Source organism: Numida meleagris, chromosome 5 (assembly GCF_002078875.1).
Source record: "Numida meleagris isolate 19003 breed g44 Domestic line chromosome 5, NumMel1.0, whole genome shotgun sequence".
Classification (NCBI taxonomy): domain Eukaryota; kingdom Metazoa; phylum Chordata; class Aves; order Galliformes; family Numididae; genus Numida; species Numida meleagris.
In genome coordinates, this window is record NC_034413.1 from 27,668,419 (window position 1) to 27,686,666 (window position 18,248).

Below are 18,248 nucleotides of genomic sequence, written 5' to 3' on the forward strand. Positions count from 1 at the left end.
ATACCGTGTATTGTATGTAGTCTATAGTATGTAGAGCACAAGTATGCCATTAGATACGTTGTCTATCAGCAGCTTTCTCTGCCTGGTTTATCTCTTCCCAAGTAACAAGTACTGCCATTTCAATGTCTTGTCCTGTAGTTTTTCTATGACCCTAAACATTTCATCTCCCTTTGCTGAAGAATGTTTCTATTATCCAGATTTTTGAGAGAGATACAGGAGGCAGAACACAATACTCAAGGAGTACTGATTAATGAAATGGCATTCTGGTACTATTAATCTAACTCTGTTAATCCAAATTTTATTTTAGCTGTGTTAACGTTCTGGTTGCCATTCAACTACTCTTGTACAGAGAGTACAAAAGTAGAACAAAGGTTTTTACAACTGCAGGTGCCCCTTCCTCCATGATCACAGGTAATGCAGCCTCCAACTGGGAGACAGATGTTCAAATGTCTCCTGACTGCTGTTGCCTAGTACAAAGCACTCATTATCACATTGCCAGACACACTGGAGCTGAGTTACGGTTTTTAGTGTTCATCTCAGTCTGCATGAACTGGTGACTGAGCTGTAGTAAGTATTTTTTTAAATCTGAATACTTAGCAAAATTTGTAGGGTTTGCTATTTTCTAACTTGTGTAATAAGTAATAGAATTAATAAAAGGATCCTCACTCTGTGGGGGTCACCATCAGGTCTGTGTGTAAGACATACTTCTCCAGGCATCAGCACTAACCTTGGTTGCTGCTGCAAAGATGTGCTGAGCCCACCGAGGCCTCTGACACAGGAGGGACTGAGCCAGAGCTTCCCGGGCACTGGGCACTCTCAGCACTGCTCTGCTCAGCTCCCAGCGAGAGGTCAGGAGGGACAGCAAAACTTCAGTCTCAAGCTGATGACACACAAAAGGTCGAGGATGTGATGGCAGGAGTTCCAAAGCTGTATCTGCTAAACAGAACGGCAAAATGAAACAAATACTTCTTAGTGAAGTTAATACTGCTATAACCTTGTCATATAGTGCTTCAAGAAACAGGCCTCAGGGTTTCCCACCTCTGAAATGGATGCCAGAAAGTACCTCTCTGCATTCAGCAGGGCCAGGATCAGACTTTTCCCGTCCAATTTCGGATCATAAAGTGACGGACTGACATAGTGTTCTCATAAAAGAAGGCTGATCATACGGGTCGGTTGTCCATTTCAGTCTCACAACATCACACTTAGGCCATGTGATTAGAAGCAGCATCCATCTGTGTTGTAGGGGATATTTCTCTGCAAATGAGGTGTTACTCCACACTCTATGAAAAGAAAATAAATTCAAGTAATGGGAAAAAAAATATCAAGAAAGTAAGGGTCATTAAAGGCTCGTTTATATAACATGGTGATGCGGGTCAGCAAAGTCACATGTGGTTTGAATCAAAACTCTTAAAAAAGTGACAGCCACACAGTATGGCCGAGATTCTGACCATCTTTTTAGTTTCCACAACTTTTACACAGAGCAAGTGTTTTGAGAAATCAGTGCTGAACAGAAGCTTTCACGCTGCCTCTTTGCATGAATGCAACCCTAGGGTTAGAGCACCTGCTGGGGAACACCAGTGGGTAAAAATAAACTTCCTAGTCTACAGGCTTACAGACTTCTAGTTGTTCATTCTAGAGAAGGTTTAAATTTTTTGGTTGTTTTTCTTTTTGCAGAGCACGCATTACTGTCAGTTGCAATACTAATGGACATCAACATAAACATTATCTCCAGGGCTGTTCAATGAAACTATCTAAGGCTGATTGTCTTGAAATTAGCTTGACTCATATCTGAAAATTGCCAGTGATTAGCTGATTATGGTTTGAATTGAACTCAGATTGCTACAGAAAGCTACAAAAAGTCAGTCTCAGATATATTCTAGTAAATGATGCCTCTGCTGCTGCCAGCACTTGCATTAGGGATGAAGGTCTATTACCGCATCACAATGACGGCAGTCACTTTAAAATACATATTTTGCCTGGGGAGATTCTCTCTCCTGGGGAGAATGCTGTCTTCTTACTTTTTAACCTACTCACTAGGTGAAAAAATAAAATAAATTTGGGACATCGCTAACAGCAGAGCAGATTAAATTCCTCCCTATGAGAGGAACCTGCTGCCCCTTTGTAAATGCAATTATTGTAATTAGAGGAGTGGCTCAATCCCAGTGCTTTACTGAGAGTCATCTCTTCTACACCGGTAGTATATGACATTTAAAATAATTTGAAATAAATCAAATGCTAACGATGCTGAGCAATAGACGTTAGTTCTGTTGAAAAAGAACTTATGCATTATTTTGTCCTAATTATAAAGTTATGTGAAAAAGTTTGCTTAAATCCTGCTGATTTACAGGTTCTGATACAAAGAACAGAAAGTGTTATCATCGGTTTCATGGTCCAAAACTACAGGGAAGACATGCATTTGACACTTGTATGGGTCTGTATTTCTTGTAGCTGAACTAAACACTGTTAGCTCTATTTTTGGCTAAGACTTATCTTTCTGCAAGAACAAATAGCAGAACTTTTCTGTGTGCCTGCAGCAGCTAGGCCATTCATCTTGGACTTGCATATGGGGTAAGAAGAGCTGTGGCCCTTAAAAGGGGGGCTCTTTTTTTTATGTGTTTGGGCACAAGGCACGTGTGTGTAGCAGGGCAGCCCTGGCTCTGAGGCCATAGCTGGCTCCAAAACGACTACAAGTCTCCGTGCAGTGCCCATGCACACCAGTGCAGGGCTGGCCTGTACAGTGCTCAGAAAACAGAGTTGAGATCCCCCAACACTTGCATCAACTGCAGTTCTGTCAGCACCAATCATGATACCTTAACAACTAACCCAGGATGGCAGCCATTTAGCAAGCTTAAAAATTTAATTTAGAAACAATAGCAGGTCATTTAAATAATTAAATTCAAAAGAACACTCAGGCGACTCACAACACAGTAATGGTTTCATTGTGTTTGACATCCAGCACGTACCTTAACTGCAGCGTTACTTCTAAAAGTGCAGGAGGTGAGTGAATGAGTCAGTGTGTTATCGGTGCTCCGATGTGTCCTGATGGCCAATGGGGGCTGCTCTGAGGCACAGGTCAGCTGCGCACGTGCTCAAGTCCCAGAGCCTTGTGCACACAAATACACCCAAAGTGCTGTGCTGTATCCTTTGCCTTGGCCTGAGTTCAAGGGGAAAAACAAAACAAACAAAAAAAACCCCAGGATATTGCTGTTGCTGTGCTGGCTGCTCTTGGAAGCCCATCCCTGGTCCCAGTCCGGAAATGCTTCAGCTGCCTTCAGAAGTGGAAGTAAGTCCCCATCAGTATCTCTGTGAAGGCAATGGGAGTAACCTCGGGCACCTGCTGCTGAAGGGAGCAGAAGGGCTCCATGCTGCTCTGCCACAGTGCCAGGAGCAAGGTGAGCTACTCTGCCAGCGGCTCCTCTCGGCAAGCAGTGTAAAAGTGCCTGGGAAAACATGACTAGGAGCTCAGGGATGCCACTTGGTATGTGTGCCCATTCTCAACACAAATGCTTATTTTTAGAACCCAAATTAAAATAATTAGTAACCGAAGCCTTTTCTGAATTTGAATCTCAAATGGCTTTGATATGAACACTGTTGATATCATTGTGAAAGTACTACATAAATACAAATTGCTTACGTATGTTAACTATTTGTGCATGCCTAATTACTTGGTCACATGCCATAGGTAAGCAGTGTTGATGAACACGTTCTCTTTTACCATGAAGTAAAACACAAACACATCTGGCTGACTATGCAGAATTTTCTGTCTCAGTCACAAGGCTTGGATGTGGCTAAGGAGATGAAATGTTAGCTACTAGCAGGCGAGGAGGCAATCTTTTGAGCAGTCATTTGGAATATTAGCTCTTAGATCAAATGGCAGCATGAAACAGCTGTGGACTGCAGGTGTCCTACCAGCAACTAATGGCAGGTTAAGCTATAAGCTAATGACACATGGAAGAGGAGTTGTACCATCCCAGCAGCAAAGCAGCCTGCTCTGTGGTACCTTCAGACTGCCAAGCCCTTGGGTACCAGCCACGCTGCTGTGTCCTGCTGATGTGCCTAAGCCCTGCTGGGAAGAACCACTGTCAGCCTCCTGGGATCCACCTTTCGCCCCCTGAGGGTCACAGTTAGGGATGTCACCTTGTTACAGCCCCTTAAGCACCCCACGAGGCCACTGCCTTGGGCACCTTCACCCCCCTGCAGCATTTGCCTCTCCCACAAGGCATTCTGTGGTGTGACCATCTAATTGCCATAAACATGGAGTGCTGTCTGGAGGAAATTTCACAGTGATAGCAGCTAAGGACCACGCTGGAGGCCTGTTCAGCTATCTAGGGAGCAAGGCAGCAAATTTCAGTCAGGCCAAGAGGCAGATGGTGCTCTCGTTAGCTGTCACAGCAAAGGCCAGCAGTGAGGCACAGCCCTACCCTCCGCAGCTAAATTTTGTAGCACAAAGAGATACTGTACTTTTAACATTGAATATAAGATGCCTCCAGATAAACTTAGTTATGTGTAGTAAATATATTAATTTTCAATAGTCTAGACAGTGTTGTTAATAGCACCATTCCTGCTTACCTTGTATCTGTTTGACTAGGGACACAGACCTCCAGCATCATTGCCGTTTATACATTTCTCATCTTCATATACTGCTGCCTGAGTTCATAGGCAGCCTCTCTCGGACCTCTCTCTCCTCCCAGATGTCCATCAAGGCATGGCAGATGATTTCATGTCAAGTGGAGGCTGCTGGGGAGGCTTGCCGACTCGATGCACAGCTGGTATCACAACTCCTTGTTATGCCCTTGTGCTCCCTTTTCCTTCCAGTACAAATGGATTTTCTGCTGCTGGTCAGATGCAGAGTGTAAGTCAGTCAGTGGGAAAGTGAGGGAGATAGCCTGTTTTCCTGCTACTATCAACAGCTCATCAACTCAGCACCCCGAGCAGCTGCATTGTCCCCAGACATTTGGCAAAGTTGCCTTTCAGGATTATTTCTGTTATCATCATCAAACCCCTTTATCCTATCAACCTATTAGCAATTGGATACTTTGCTTTATGTTCAGTTATGTTCCCAGAGAAAGGACAAGTTATAAAAGTGCCTCTCGGACTAACATCAAATGTATTTCTTGATGAATTGCAGCCTGGTAGACTACGTGGAAGGTTTTGAAAAGTAAAGTCTATAAAGCTTTTCAATAAAAAAATGCTGTAATGTACTTTTCTCTCCAAGGATGTCAAATGTAATAGAGCAATACCTATAACTGACTGGAACTTGTTTGTCAGTTGGTGTTTCTGTTTTCAAACCTGATTTTTTTTTTTTTTTCCACGGATCTCAAAAGCCCACTTCCATAACGATGGACCATCACCACGACAAGTCCTCCTCAATCAAATGGCTTCCATTAGCCTCAAGCATTAAGCGGAGCCCACTGAACACGTGATCCCTAAATGGTGGCCTTCCTTTTAAACATAGCTCACCAAAGTCTGCAGCCCGCAGTTCAACAACTATTAGCAAGTAGTTGCCTCTATAAGCTACATTGACCAAACAGACCCATCTCCTGGGATCCCCCACGTAAAGACACTGGTCCTGCAGGTGACAGTAACGCAGGCCAGCTGCCAGCTGCCAGAAACCAGCCACAGCTTGGGCCTAAACCCTGTGTGGATTCTGAACTAGAAACACTTGTTACATTTAAAACATTGTTTGGTATCAACCTCAAATATAGGTGATTGTATATATTTAAACCTAGCTTAGCTAGAGAATGTGACCTTAGCAAGTCTAAACTGCTATTAATAAAAATAATGAGCAATTTTCTACATTAAGCAGAGAAATTAAACTTGGCTGTTTTTCAGCTTCTGTTAGGAATACATCTTTAACGTTAACCGTGATATAGAGAGAAACCACAGAAGAGACTGTAACAGCTCTAGCAGTTTCTCCATGAAGGACAGTGGCAAATGCCTTTAACCTTACCTATCTCTGTACATAAAGGAAATTTGGAAAATTAATTCGGAAAATTACTTCCAAAGCATGCACTTACAAGATTATCCAAACCTTAACTTTGACGTTTCCAGCATGAAGAAAAAAGAATCCCCGAAGACGTCATTTCTCAGATTCCCACGGAGCCTGCAGCTTCCCCACAGAAAGAGGCAGGTATTTCTGAAACTGTTTTCCTAAAAGACCTGATGGTTGTTGTGCAAGGACACAGAAATACACTTGAAATCTATTTTCTCACTGACTGTATTTTGAGATTGGTTGAGAGGGCGTCTGATGAAACATATTTTTTTAGGCACGTGAACTAAAACTGCATAAACCCAGAAGCTCATCAGCTGTTAGTAGGGGCATTGACCACAGAGTTGTAGCACTCCTCTGTTCCCCAAGGACTGGGATTTATAAGGTCACCTCTGCTCCTCGAAGCACAGAATGAATCAAGGCTAACTCCAAGCCATAACCTTTGCTCCCAGACTTGGCTGCTTTCAGGATTGTGTCTCAAGTATCAATTGTTTCTTTCCAGACAGCATTCACCTTTTCTCAAATATGTGGATGGAGAAATGAATTTCCTGCAGTAAAGAACTTAGCAAAGAACTTCAAGAGTCTCACTAAAACTACTGATTTTTAAGAAGGTGGAGTTTCCAAACAACTAGAGGCAAGCTGAAACTTAATTTAGGAACCAACAGCAATAACTACCCTTATGCATACGAAGCTAAATGTTGTTTGGTAACTCTAAACTTTAACAGGTTAAGTCCTTTGAGATTCACATTTGCAAGGTACCCTCAGTCCAGAGGCTCAGCACTCCAGGAGACATCAATAAAAAATAAAATCATGCAGGCGCTGAAGAAGTTTGCTCAGCATATTGTAATACAAGGGAAAATTCAGTTATATAAATTTGGGTAAACAGCAAACAAACAATAAAAGGGAAAAGGTCATAATGGAATCAGACAATTTTGCAAATAATTATGGAACAATAATTCCCCTAAGTATGATGTTCCAAAAGCAGTTGCTTTGTGGACCACATTAATGTCATCTAATACCTTTTTAATTTTTATTCTGCTTGCATACTGTAGCAGTAAAAGTTGTAGAAAAATAGAAGTGTGTTTAAAACAGTGTGTCCATGTGCGTGCTAGCGAAGGGAGTGAGGGAATCATAGATTTTTCTCCACAGAGTATTGTGCTTCACTTACCATGAGCTAGAGAGAATGCACATCTATCTATAGATCCTCTGTAGCATCAAGAGGTTAAATCACAAAAAGACCCCTTCCTTGAAGTGGCTGAGTTGCGATCCTCCGGAGACTCTAGACGGATGGTTTTTTGCCAAACACAGAAGCGTGGAGTGTCATGGTGTCATTTTTGCAACCCTTCATGTAAAGTGTCCTAGCTCAATGAAACAGTTATGGGAGGATTAAGCAAACAACCAGACAAAACCTCGGAAAATACTACAAGTCATGTGCTAAGCCAGGACAAACCAGTTAAGAGCTTTTGAAAGCAATTTCAGTTTTTGGACTTTAAAAATCGTTAAGATGAGCCAGCAAGGGAAGCTTTAGAGGAGGTCAGCATTATCATTTGTGATGACCAGGAGAAAAGAAGAGATTGTATAAAGAAGAGGGAGGAGTACTCTGCCGAGGATTACTTGGAAACAGAAGAAAGAACTTATATACTCAAAACTATTGGCAAGAGCTTTCTACTCAGCAGTCTTTCAAATGCTGATGTGTTTCCAGAGCTGCACAGAAATTCTAATGAGATGGAAAATCAAATTGAGCCAAAAAGGGAGAAGATCCTCAAAAACATGAAGCCCTAAAACAAGTTGACACCTGTTCTCCTGTTTGCCATTTCTTTGCTTCCTTCCATAAAAAGATTTTTCCAAAGCAGCAGCTTCTTGGTGAAATTCAGCTATTGACAGAAACCTCAAGGCAAAAAAGAACCAGCAGAATTTTCTACTTAATGTGCAAGAAGCAGAAATCAGTATTGCTAAGAGAGATACCAAAGCCTCAGAGTAACTCAGTAAGTGAGGAGGGAAATTTTTTTTAGCTGTACTTCTGCATTTAGGCCATTGTACTACTGGGTTTTTGAGGTTGTTTTTTTTTTTTTTTCTGAGTCTACTAAAAAATGATATATAACCTTGATTTTTTTGATTGCTGTATTTAATGATGTTAACATGCTGCTTCCTCATGCACTAAGTGTTATTCTGGTTTCACTTGCATATGAAGATATATTTCCAGGTAATCACACCCTGGTTAGATTTTGCTCACATGTAAAACATTGCTTCAGTTGAGTTTGAAGTCGTAAGAATAATCCCACCAACCAGGGTTTGCTTGTGCTTTCAACATTTGGCTAAGCACTTGCTCATAAAGCCTGTGCATAATATGCTCAAGCATGAGACACAAGGAAACTGGTCCGTTTAAAATATGAAGCATCTCCAGGAACTTAGTCATGTTTCAGCCTATGCCTGTGTGTGTTGAAAATATTGAAATAGTTGCGGCTAAGTTCATGTTGAAAATGCAATACCTATTTGCAGTAGTGTAGATGTTACATACTAACTGTAATGTACTTAAATCTCAAAAGCACTGTGATTGTAGTAATACAGTTCAGAAGGCGATAGAAATTGGAGTAACAGGAAAAATAGTTCCCAAAAATCCCTAGCTTTTTTTCCTGGTTGGAATACCAGACAGTCTCAATGAGCACTAAAACACAGCTGGGGAATGTACTTACCCATGACCTCTCTGAGTCCTCCTAAGTACACTAATTAACCATGCCTGTAACATAGGCTTTGGTTGTTTAATAATATTGCTGGAAAAGCTCAGTCAAAAAAACACCATTTGAAGACTGTTCCCATGTCTTCTTCGGAGGAAAGTCTGGTAATAAAGGCAGCAGGCATGAAGCAGAATAAAAGGCATTGTCAATCACTCCATCAGTCATTCTCAAATCTTATTTTAATATTCATTTGGGGAAGTTTGGGAAGTTCTGATGAAGATTCCACAACAACGGCAACCTCACCTTTGATCTGTAAGAAAGTGGCATGCAAAATAGTGCAAAAATGTATGAAGTATTTACTTGCAGCTATCTGTACTGTTAGAGGACTCAGCACATTTTGTTAATGTATAGAAGAGCAAAATTAAAAGAATGACAGCATTCCCTCCTTACCACATGGCTTAGTTTGGAAGGGACCTTAAATATCATGTTCTTCCAACCCCCTGCCATGGACAGCATCCTGACTCTGCTCTTTGCCAGGCCCACGTTCCCCGAGATCACCAACTCAATCAACCAGGGCATGGTCACCACAGCCCAGACTGTCACCAACCTTAATCTCTTTAATGATCTCCTCCGCATCGGTGAGCACCAGGTCCAGTAATACTTCACCTCTGGTACTGGTCTGTCCAGTACCTGAACCAGAAAGTTATTGCTGATGGACTCCAGGAGTCTCCTGGATTGCTTGTGGCTTGCTGTGTTATTTTCCCACAAAAAAAATCCTCCATCAGAATGAGAGTCTGCTAGTGCAACACCTCTTGTAGCTGAAGAGCTGCTGCCTGTGGATCACCTTAACCTTTGCAAAGAGAAGAGCCACAAAGCTTGCTGGGGCTCTGGGAGCTGCCTGCAGTGTGAGTGATCCTACCTGCAAAACCTGAAAGGAGTAGGGGAGCTTGCCACCAAGGGAGGTATACTCAGTGCCTGCTGCAGAGAAATACTGGGAAACTAGAAACTTTTCAAAGGGCTCTGGATGCTTATGTTGGAAAATCCCACACATTTGCTGGATTTTTCTAAACAGTGAAAGAATAGCTCTAGCCATTACAGTTAGAAGTATTCATGCGGAGGTCAGTAGTCTGGTTTTCAGGCTTGCTGTTTAGCTCTTGTCAGTCATCAACCCAATTTAGAGAGGAGCCTTGTGATAATTTGTTCTGTGATCACAAAAACCGCAGCACTAAAGTCTGGAAAGCTCTGGGGGAGGGGCTCAAGGTTCAGTTGAGTTTGAATTTCTTTAGTGTGGACCACTGACAAATTATTTTGTAGGAACTGATCATTAAAAGAGAACACTTAAAAACCAGTTCATTTTAGAGGTTAAGATGTGACTGGTAGTTTTAATTTGATTGGTAGTCTTCCAAGAGGCAACATTTTAATTTGAGGGTCAACTTGTTCTGAAAGGCTAACCAATCATGTAATCTAGATAAGTGTCAATCTAAATAGGATAAAGATGGCTATGCATAATTAAAGTATTCAAAGGCACCTTTGTCAGCTCACTGCAGGATTTCAGGATGCCTGAACCATACTAAAGGAACACTCACTGAAGCAAATAGTTTAAAAGATCTATCATATTAGTATGAGTAGTGAATTCTACTTTATACTAAGGAATGTTTATATAATCGTCCCTATGTGATGAGAATTTGTAAAACAGATTAGCAAGATTTCATTATCTTTACTTGAGAAAACTTGAGATGTTCCATGTTAAATTTGCAAGTTTAATTCTATTAGTTTCTTACATCTCTTTTGCTTCCCATAGTTCCTTCTCTACTAATGTCACTAAATAAAGCATAACAGTTCACGTATTTCCATCTTTTAACTAAACACCAAGAAATGTGGCATGCTAGTGAAGAATGTTTTAAAAGATGTTTTTTTTTTCATTTCATTGTCATTACAAAGTCTTTTTAGGTACTTTTCTTTTCAAGTAAGTACCTTACTGTAATGTAAATTTTTTTTCCTTGTTATTTTAGTCAGAAAGCAAGAATTTTCTTGAAAAAAAATGATGAGCATAGAACTTACCATCTTGAGCTTTAAAGGTCTAAAATGCAGAACCTTATTTACCTCTTCACACCAGTGAATCATTGCTGACAAAATGCCCATCTACAAGTTCATCTACTATCATATGAGTTTATATACTATCTGCCATATATACTCTCTCCATCTTTAGTAGCATTCAATTCTGTTGAATTATTTTGTATGAATTACATAGTTTACCATTCTCCCAAACACAAAGTATTTTGAATTTATAGAGAATATTCATTAATAAATCCCCAGGAAAGCTTAGAGTGAAGTGAGCAAGGACACGTGGGAATCCTATCGGGTGCCTGAGCTCCCGATACACACATGCGAAGGAAAGCAGGCGTTAATGTTTTTTATAGATCAGCAGATCTACTTGGATGCTCGCTTCATGTTCTTCAGAAACCCACCTCCGGGGTGCTTAGCATGTGAATCTTTTACATCACCTGAACATTCAGACATCAGAATAGAGAGAATTCTCATATTTATGTACAGACCAGTTAGGGTTGCACTTCAATCATTTGCCCAGAAGTGAGAAATGGACCTCTTGAGTAAATGACACCATGGTGGAAGAAAAGGCAGGAAGGCATAGAATGTTATATGAAGGTTAACATTTCCAAATGCTGTGAACAAAACTCATGGTAAGTTAAAAATAATTTCCTTCTTGGCATTCAATAATTGCACTAGAAGTTATTTTATGATGACATGCTAAGGTAGGAATCCTGATGTCATTATTTTTCCAAAAATAGATCATGTGAAAAGTGGACTATCAAATACTAAGTGACAAAGCACTAGTTTGCCATGGAAAGCAGAGGTACAGCACTCCCACGCTAGAGTAAAGTTTCAGGGTTGCTTCTTTGAAGAATTAGGGCAATTTTATGAGGAAGGAGGGAAGGGCAGCTTGCATCAGGGCTAGACGCTTTATGCGACCACTAGCCCTCAAATCCATCTCTCTCATGGGCATATAGGCAAAGGGGAAGGAGTCTGACTGTTCTGGGACAAATGACCTGGGATATGATACCCAGGAATGGTACCCACAGCAGGCCCCATCTGATGCTATGGATGGAAACGGATGATCTGAGAGGGAAAGGAGGTTTATCTTCAGTTACCAAAACATAAGATAATACCAGCGTGAAATCACCGTCAGCAAAGCAGTAACTTTGAGGTTACCTGATGTGTTCCCCGTAATTCCCTCCTTTTTCTTTTCAAGCAAGGAAGAGGAGTATAATCTTACAGGAAACATACGATACCTTTTTGATTAGTCCTAGTAAGCTCATTGTTTGGAGCCTAGTAACATAAAGTAACAACAGTTCGTCAGTGAGGTGGGTTTCAGTTTTCCACTATGCAAATGGAGAACTTTCAGTTCTTCCACGAGACAGCAGCACAGAAATAAAACAAGCTTTCCATAGATCAGAATAATGTTCTGTGTTTAGACATAACGCTGACAAACCACCCAGGACCACACTCAGAGTCAAGCTAAACACTGCCCACCTCAGCTCATCGCTCCCCTCTTTGTCGTAGGCTGGCTTTGTGACTACAGAAGAGGAACAGGCCATGGTAGGCTTGAAACTTGGGTAAAGTAGGCAGACTAAATATGGCCCATATGACATATTGACCAGAAGGCTGTCCAAGTCTACTCTTATATTTAATGGATGGATTCAAGTTGTGTGAGCATGATCTGGAAGCCAGATTTGCAGGGACAGATGGTGGCTCTAACTAGGCCAACTCATACCATTTGAAAGCACAAAAAAATGTTTTGTTAAAGAGTCCTTCTCCAGATCTGAAAGCTCTTTTCCAAGTAAGTTGAGGCTGAAACCAAGTTCTGAGTCCACTCCTGTTGTGCTTCATTCAGGTCCCTACCAATGTTTTGATTTGATGGCAAGTCTAATTATGATAGATTTGATTCATTGTAAATTAAAGGTACATAGTGCAAATTAAGTATTATAATAGTACCTGCTCCTTTCCCTAGTGTTCATTTGGGGCCTTCCATACTCTGGGCATACAGTTGATAGAGCAAAATCTGTTCCATTGAAGGGTTCACATTAATAATTAAGGCCATTGAGATAAAAATAACTACAGTTGTACAACTGAGCTCTTTATGTTAGTAAGATTTATAGTGAGAATTATTAACTCTAACAGCTATTTTATCTCAAAGCAATGTCCATGAAATAGGATGACCTTTTATCTATTACCTGTTGATTTTACAGCATCTACGAGTTCCAGACTGATAAGTTTCAGACTCAGGCCAATTTCATTACATATTCTATTTACAACACACTTTTTCTTTCCTCAGGTGATTGTTTTCCCAGGAAGGAAAAAAGTCTGGCATTTATGGCATGTGAACTGGAAGAACCTTAGAATATTTTCACCTAGTTACAGTGGTTATCAAAAACAGTTACACTGGGCTTGCAGGGGCTGGAGGGGGGAATGAGGCACTGGCTCCAGCAACCCAAAACTATCAGTGGTAAACATTGCATTGTGCAGTAATGGATTCATTTAATGCATGATAAGACTCCTGCGACTGAAATCACAGGAGACATCGCAAGAATGTTTGCTTTGAAAGGAATGAAATTCATAGAACAACTTTAGTTTATTAAGATTACAGCCAGAGAAAATAGCCTAAACAAGCACACAGAGCCTCTGAAACACTTCCTGACTTTCAAGGAGTCTTACTCTCTGCATGGACATTGATGCCTAGGCTGCCGCATGGCAACCTCTGTCAAAACAAAGACCATCTCCTCTTTTGGACCTTACACAAACAGCTGAAGATTCCACTCCAGCTCAGCACCAGGCAGCTCCCAGGACTGCTACAGTCCTATGGCAGTCTGAATCAAGGACACTAAGCCAAATGAGTGTTAAAGAGAAAAGATTACTTAAAATACGTGCTGAGGTGGCTGATAGAGCATACAGAGAAACTGGAACCACCTTGCTTTTTTCTCCCCTTAGAATATTGCTCTCACAACACCTATGAAAGTCCAAATGAATTGTAAGAGCAAATCAGTCATACTGTGGTTGAATGCTTTTAAATAAAATTGACTATTAAAATGGTCCAGTCTCTCTCTTTCTCCCATATCTTTATTTCTCCTCTGAGATCCACAAATCACATCGCCCCTCAATTTACTTACTCAGATACTCCACTGAAGTACAAAATCGTTAATTGGAGTATTATCTGATCCTTTGTAGCCCTCGAGTAAAATTTTGCTGACTTTCCTGTTAAAGTGCTTCAAATGACAGAGATGTTGCTATATTTCTCCATGAAATAATTAATAGTGCTAAATTTTGCGCCAGCATCATTAAACTTTGCGACTAAAACTCAGTTGAGATTACTGAGGCTTTTTGTATTTCTTGTAGATTAATGACTTAATGATTTCCGTAGGAACAGATATATCAGCCTGAATCCCTCTGCAGGTGGAACAATCTCATAATAAGTCCAGCTAGGATTTCTTCACTGTTAAATAGTGAAAAATACAAACAAAAATACTGGAAAAGTGAATGAATGTGAGCAGAATCCATACAGCAGCATTCATTTCCGTACAAAAAAGGGTTGAAATGGCCCTTGTATCAGCTCTGCCACAAGGCAGCTCCAGCTCAGCTTATGTCAGTGGTTCCCCAAACCAATTATATTTCATAGCTGTATCATATCTTCAATGTGATTAATTAGTAAGCCCATCCCACCAGTATCAAGGAAATGTTCATGATACAAATGCACAACAGGAAAGACTGAAGACTGAACTTGAACAATGAAAGATGCTACCAACGTTTATCACTCATAACTGTGTGGGAAGTACATGTTGACCATTAAAACTAAACAGATTTAAAACAACAACAACAAAGCCCAACCCAAACCCTGCAATTGCAACAAGGTAAGGACAGCACGAATGTTAATCATATACACATGGCTAAGCACACATCTCCAATACATCTTCAGCAGGGGTAGAACAACTCCTTATGAGCTGCAACAGCACCCCCATACAGCGTTCCACGCTGGGAACGGGGCCCTGGACGCCCCGATTGCTGGGTTCACAGCAAGCCTTGCGGAAGATGAGTGAGACCTACTCCATCAGGACTACAACTTGCTGCCCTTGGAATGGGGGGGGGGTCTTGAACACTGATTCATGACAAGGCAAGGAACACATATTTTTCCTTGTGTACCTGCTAATGGTGATGACCCAATGCAGCTCACTAACAACATTAGTAGAAGAAGAAAATTGGGAATTTCTAGATCATCTCTGTTCAGCCACCTGCTCTGAGTACAACAACTGCTTGCACAGATTCTCTTTTTCTACTTTTTTTTTTTACATAATACTCCTGTCAAAACACCTGTGCATCACATACTCTATAACAAAAGCATCTGGTAATTCTAACCTGGAAGAGCAGCATTAATATTATTTTCAGGTACAATGCCCTGGTGCGGATATAGCCTAGCATTTTTCACACACACCTGTATTTAGTCTACTGTGAATTTATTAAAGTACTTTAATAAATTACTTATGTTTTAAAGTTCTGGTTACCTGGTGGTAGTTCCTGCTGGCTTTTGACTGACTTTTACCTTTGTGAGGGCCTTCATTTGCACAATATTTCTTTTCTTTCTAAGCAGCAAATAGCAATTTTTACCATCCACACTAGTGGTTATGATTTTATGCACTGATGACAGCCTGCTTTATTTTAAACCACACCATTACTCTATTAAGTATACAACCACAGAGCATTTTGGATTACTGATTACTCTCCGAAAGAGCATCACAGCCTCAAAGAATTCTCTCTTCTTAGGAGAGGAGTAAAATCTGCATAATTTGTATTTCACGATAAGGCAATAGCTCGCACTCTGAATTACTAGTGTTATACCATGATGCATGTCAGCAATGGCAGTGCAGTGCAGGCTGGTTATTTAACAAAGCTAAATTAATTTGTAGCTGTCAGTCACATTTGCCAGATTTGCTTAGATTCTGAAATTTATTGACAAGCTATAATAACTGACATTTAAATTGTCTGTTCTTGTAGAAGCAAACATGAAGCATGCAGCTAAAATATGACATTTAGTTCTAAACCCTGCTGCAAATAGAGAAGAGATGAGGGGATGTAATTTGCTGCTTCTGTAATTCTTCCATTTAAAGGGATTTTCTCAAAAGGCCCAACAACTTTTTGAAGTATCACTTGAAGATCTTAAATTTGGCACCTCCTGAAATATTTATATCTATTTCTGAAATTTCTTGAATGCGTTTTTATTTTATTCTGGCAGACAAGTGCAAAGAAGTACATTCATCCCACTCCCTTACACCTACGCTACTGGCTCATCCCAGTGCTACCCAGCAGGCAGCGGGTGGAAGACTGAGGTGTCCTGTCTGCACCATGTTTGCTTCTGCCACCTGAGATGGGGAGTTTCGGCTTCTCGTGTGCCATCCTCCTAGCCTGTATGACCGTCCTGATGCTCACACACACACAGCTCCAAGTTCCTCCCCTCCTCCAGCAAAGTGTAGGACAGCAGAGAGCACATGCCTTGAGCCAGCTTCATGCCACAGTGTGGGTTCGGCCACAAGTACCTCAGGCACTTCTGAGCTGTGGGGGACAGACCGTGGCACAGGCTGCCCAGACAGGCTGTGGCATCTCCTCTTTGGAGACCTACAGAAACTGCCTGGACATGGCGTTGGGCTCCTTCTCTGGCTGTCCCTGCTGGAGCCATGGTTGGGCCTGACGGACCCAGAGGGCCCTGCCAGCCTCAGCCGTGCTGTGGTTTTGTGAAAACATGGTCCAAGAGATTGCATCAAGGACACCTGTACTATTAAACAGTAACAGTAATGCTATAAGCACATTACACAGCAAACATGGCAAAACCACAAACACCCAAGCTCTCCATTCCCGTGATGTCAAACACACCCCATAACAGAGGAACAGCCTCATGACTGGCCACTGTCTTGTGTGCAAACCTCAGGCCCTCACTGACTTCAGAAATGCCAAGACCAGACAGGAGCAACATGTTCCCTTCCCATTTTAACATAAATGCTTCAACATAAGACAGACCAATACACCAGGTTAGAAGTCTGTTCTTCCATACTGATTCCACTATAAACACCGGAATGTGAACGTCTATATAATCCACAGGTATCACCAGTCTGAAGAGTCTGGCACAGAGGTTCGGCTCAAACGCAGCCCCAGAAGCTCATTTGTAGAACTGAACTCGAACACCTGAACAATGCAGTCTCTCACATCTGTGAAAACAAATGAAACAATTCACAGGAACAGAGTGTTATTCCTGGATTTTAGACATTCAGCTTTCATCAGAGCCTCCCACTGTACACGCAGACCAAAGGAAAAGAGTCAGACTACACGTTCCAGGGAAAATTCTGAAATTAGAGCTGGGAGGTGGGCAGGCCAATGTCCTGCACAATGCTGGGATGGCTCTGTGAGAGGGCTTGCTCTTTCCATTCCTGTTGTCGCAGCTGCCAGCAGATAAAATCATCCCCTTTTGCAGACTGCTCTTAGCTGAGTCTCCAGAGACAGGGTTAAATCCTCCCCTGCAACAGAAGAGTGTTTTCCTTCCAGCTGTGTGATTGGGCTGGTGCAGGTACACTCACTCAGCAGAGGACTGGGGTGGTGATTGCAGAAATCACACACAGCACAGAGCCCTTAAATCTGCTATTGTGTCAGAACACAAAGAGCACAACTAGCACCTGGTCACCTTCAAACCTAGAAGTAGTATTTTTTTCTTTCTTTTTTTTTTCTTTCTTTTTTTTTTTTTAAAGTAGCAAACACATTTTAGAAAAGCAACATCTGATGCTTTAAGTCCTTCGCTGGCCTCTAACAATGACCAACCAGAACATTAGAGAATCCTTGGCTTCCCTTCAGGCTTTTAACCGCTCCAGCTGGTCACTAACCACTCTGTGAAAAGACCTCAGTGTGACACATTTGTACACAATATGGATCCCGCAGGTTCTCTGTCCTCACAGCACTAGTTAGGCAAGTGTTCCTTCCACGAATTGGCTGTGCTCTGCCTTTCAGGCAACGTATATATGTTTTCTCTTATTGCCAGCTTCTCTGACTTCTATTTTTAATATTCAGTTAACTTTGTAGAAAGTAATTATATTCTGCTCATTCTACACCAGCTGGTATTTACTTCATCCTCCATCAGGCATCAACAGAGCATGGGGCTGCAAGACAGAAATATTACTCTGGCAAGCATAAATATTTCATTTTTCACACCACAAATGTGTTGATGATTTATTAATTAGCCTAAAGGCCTGCTGCTTCGGCGTAGCTGAGTAGCAAAATAACTCAGCTACAACGACTGAGAAAGTCTATGGCTCACATCCCACTGGAAAGCTTTGACCAGCAGCATGTCTGAAGGCTAAAAAACATTTCCAATGGGCCAAGACCAAAATTACCAAGATAAATCTTGGCTGTTACCAGCTTTGGAGGAACGCCTTGTCGAATTCCAAGCAGCAGCTCCACTCTGCCTGCCGGCTCTGCAAGGGAACCTGCCTGGCGCTGTCAGACATTCTCAGCAGAGCAGATACTCTGGAGCAATCACA

At 41.5% G+C, this 18,248-nt stretch overlaps 2 long non-coding RNA genes across 21 annotated transcripts in view; one reads left to right on the plus strand and one right to left on the minus strand.

The window, feature by feature from the left end:
• Positions 1 to 6,122, plus strand: part of LOC110400659 — a 54,445-nt gene extending 48,323 nt beyond the window's left edge. The window contains exon 3 of the long non-coding RNA XR_002440015.1: positions 6,052 to 6,122. This is a non-coding gene — a long non-coding RNA (uncharacterized LOC110400659). The remainder of the gene's footprint in view (positions 1 to 6,051) is intronic.
• The window catches only part of LOC110400658, a 493,181-nt gene that overhangs the window by 4,764 nt on the left and 470,169 nt on the right, over positions 1 to 18,248 (minus strand). For 14 of the 20 annotated variants that reach the window (XR_002440000.1, XR_002439997.1, XR_002440005.1 and 11 more), the window contains 4 exons: positions 4,570 to 16,928; positions 2,964 to 3,154; positions 1,064 to 1,280; positions 728 to 936 (listed from right to left, as the gene is read on the minus strand). This is a non-coding gene — a long non-coding RNA (uncharacterized LOC110400658). Of the gene's footprint in view, positions 1 to 727; positions 937 to 1,038; positions 1,281 to 2,963; positions 3,155 to 4,569; positions 16,929 to 18,248 lie in introns of all 20 variants that reach the window. The other 6 variants (XR_002440010.1, XR_002440012.1, XR_002440006.1 and 3 more) reach the window with 6 other exon arrangements.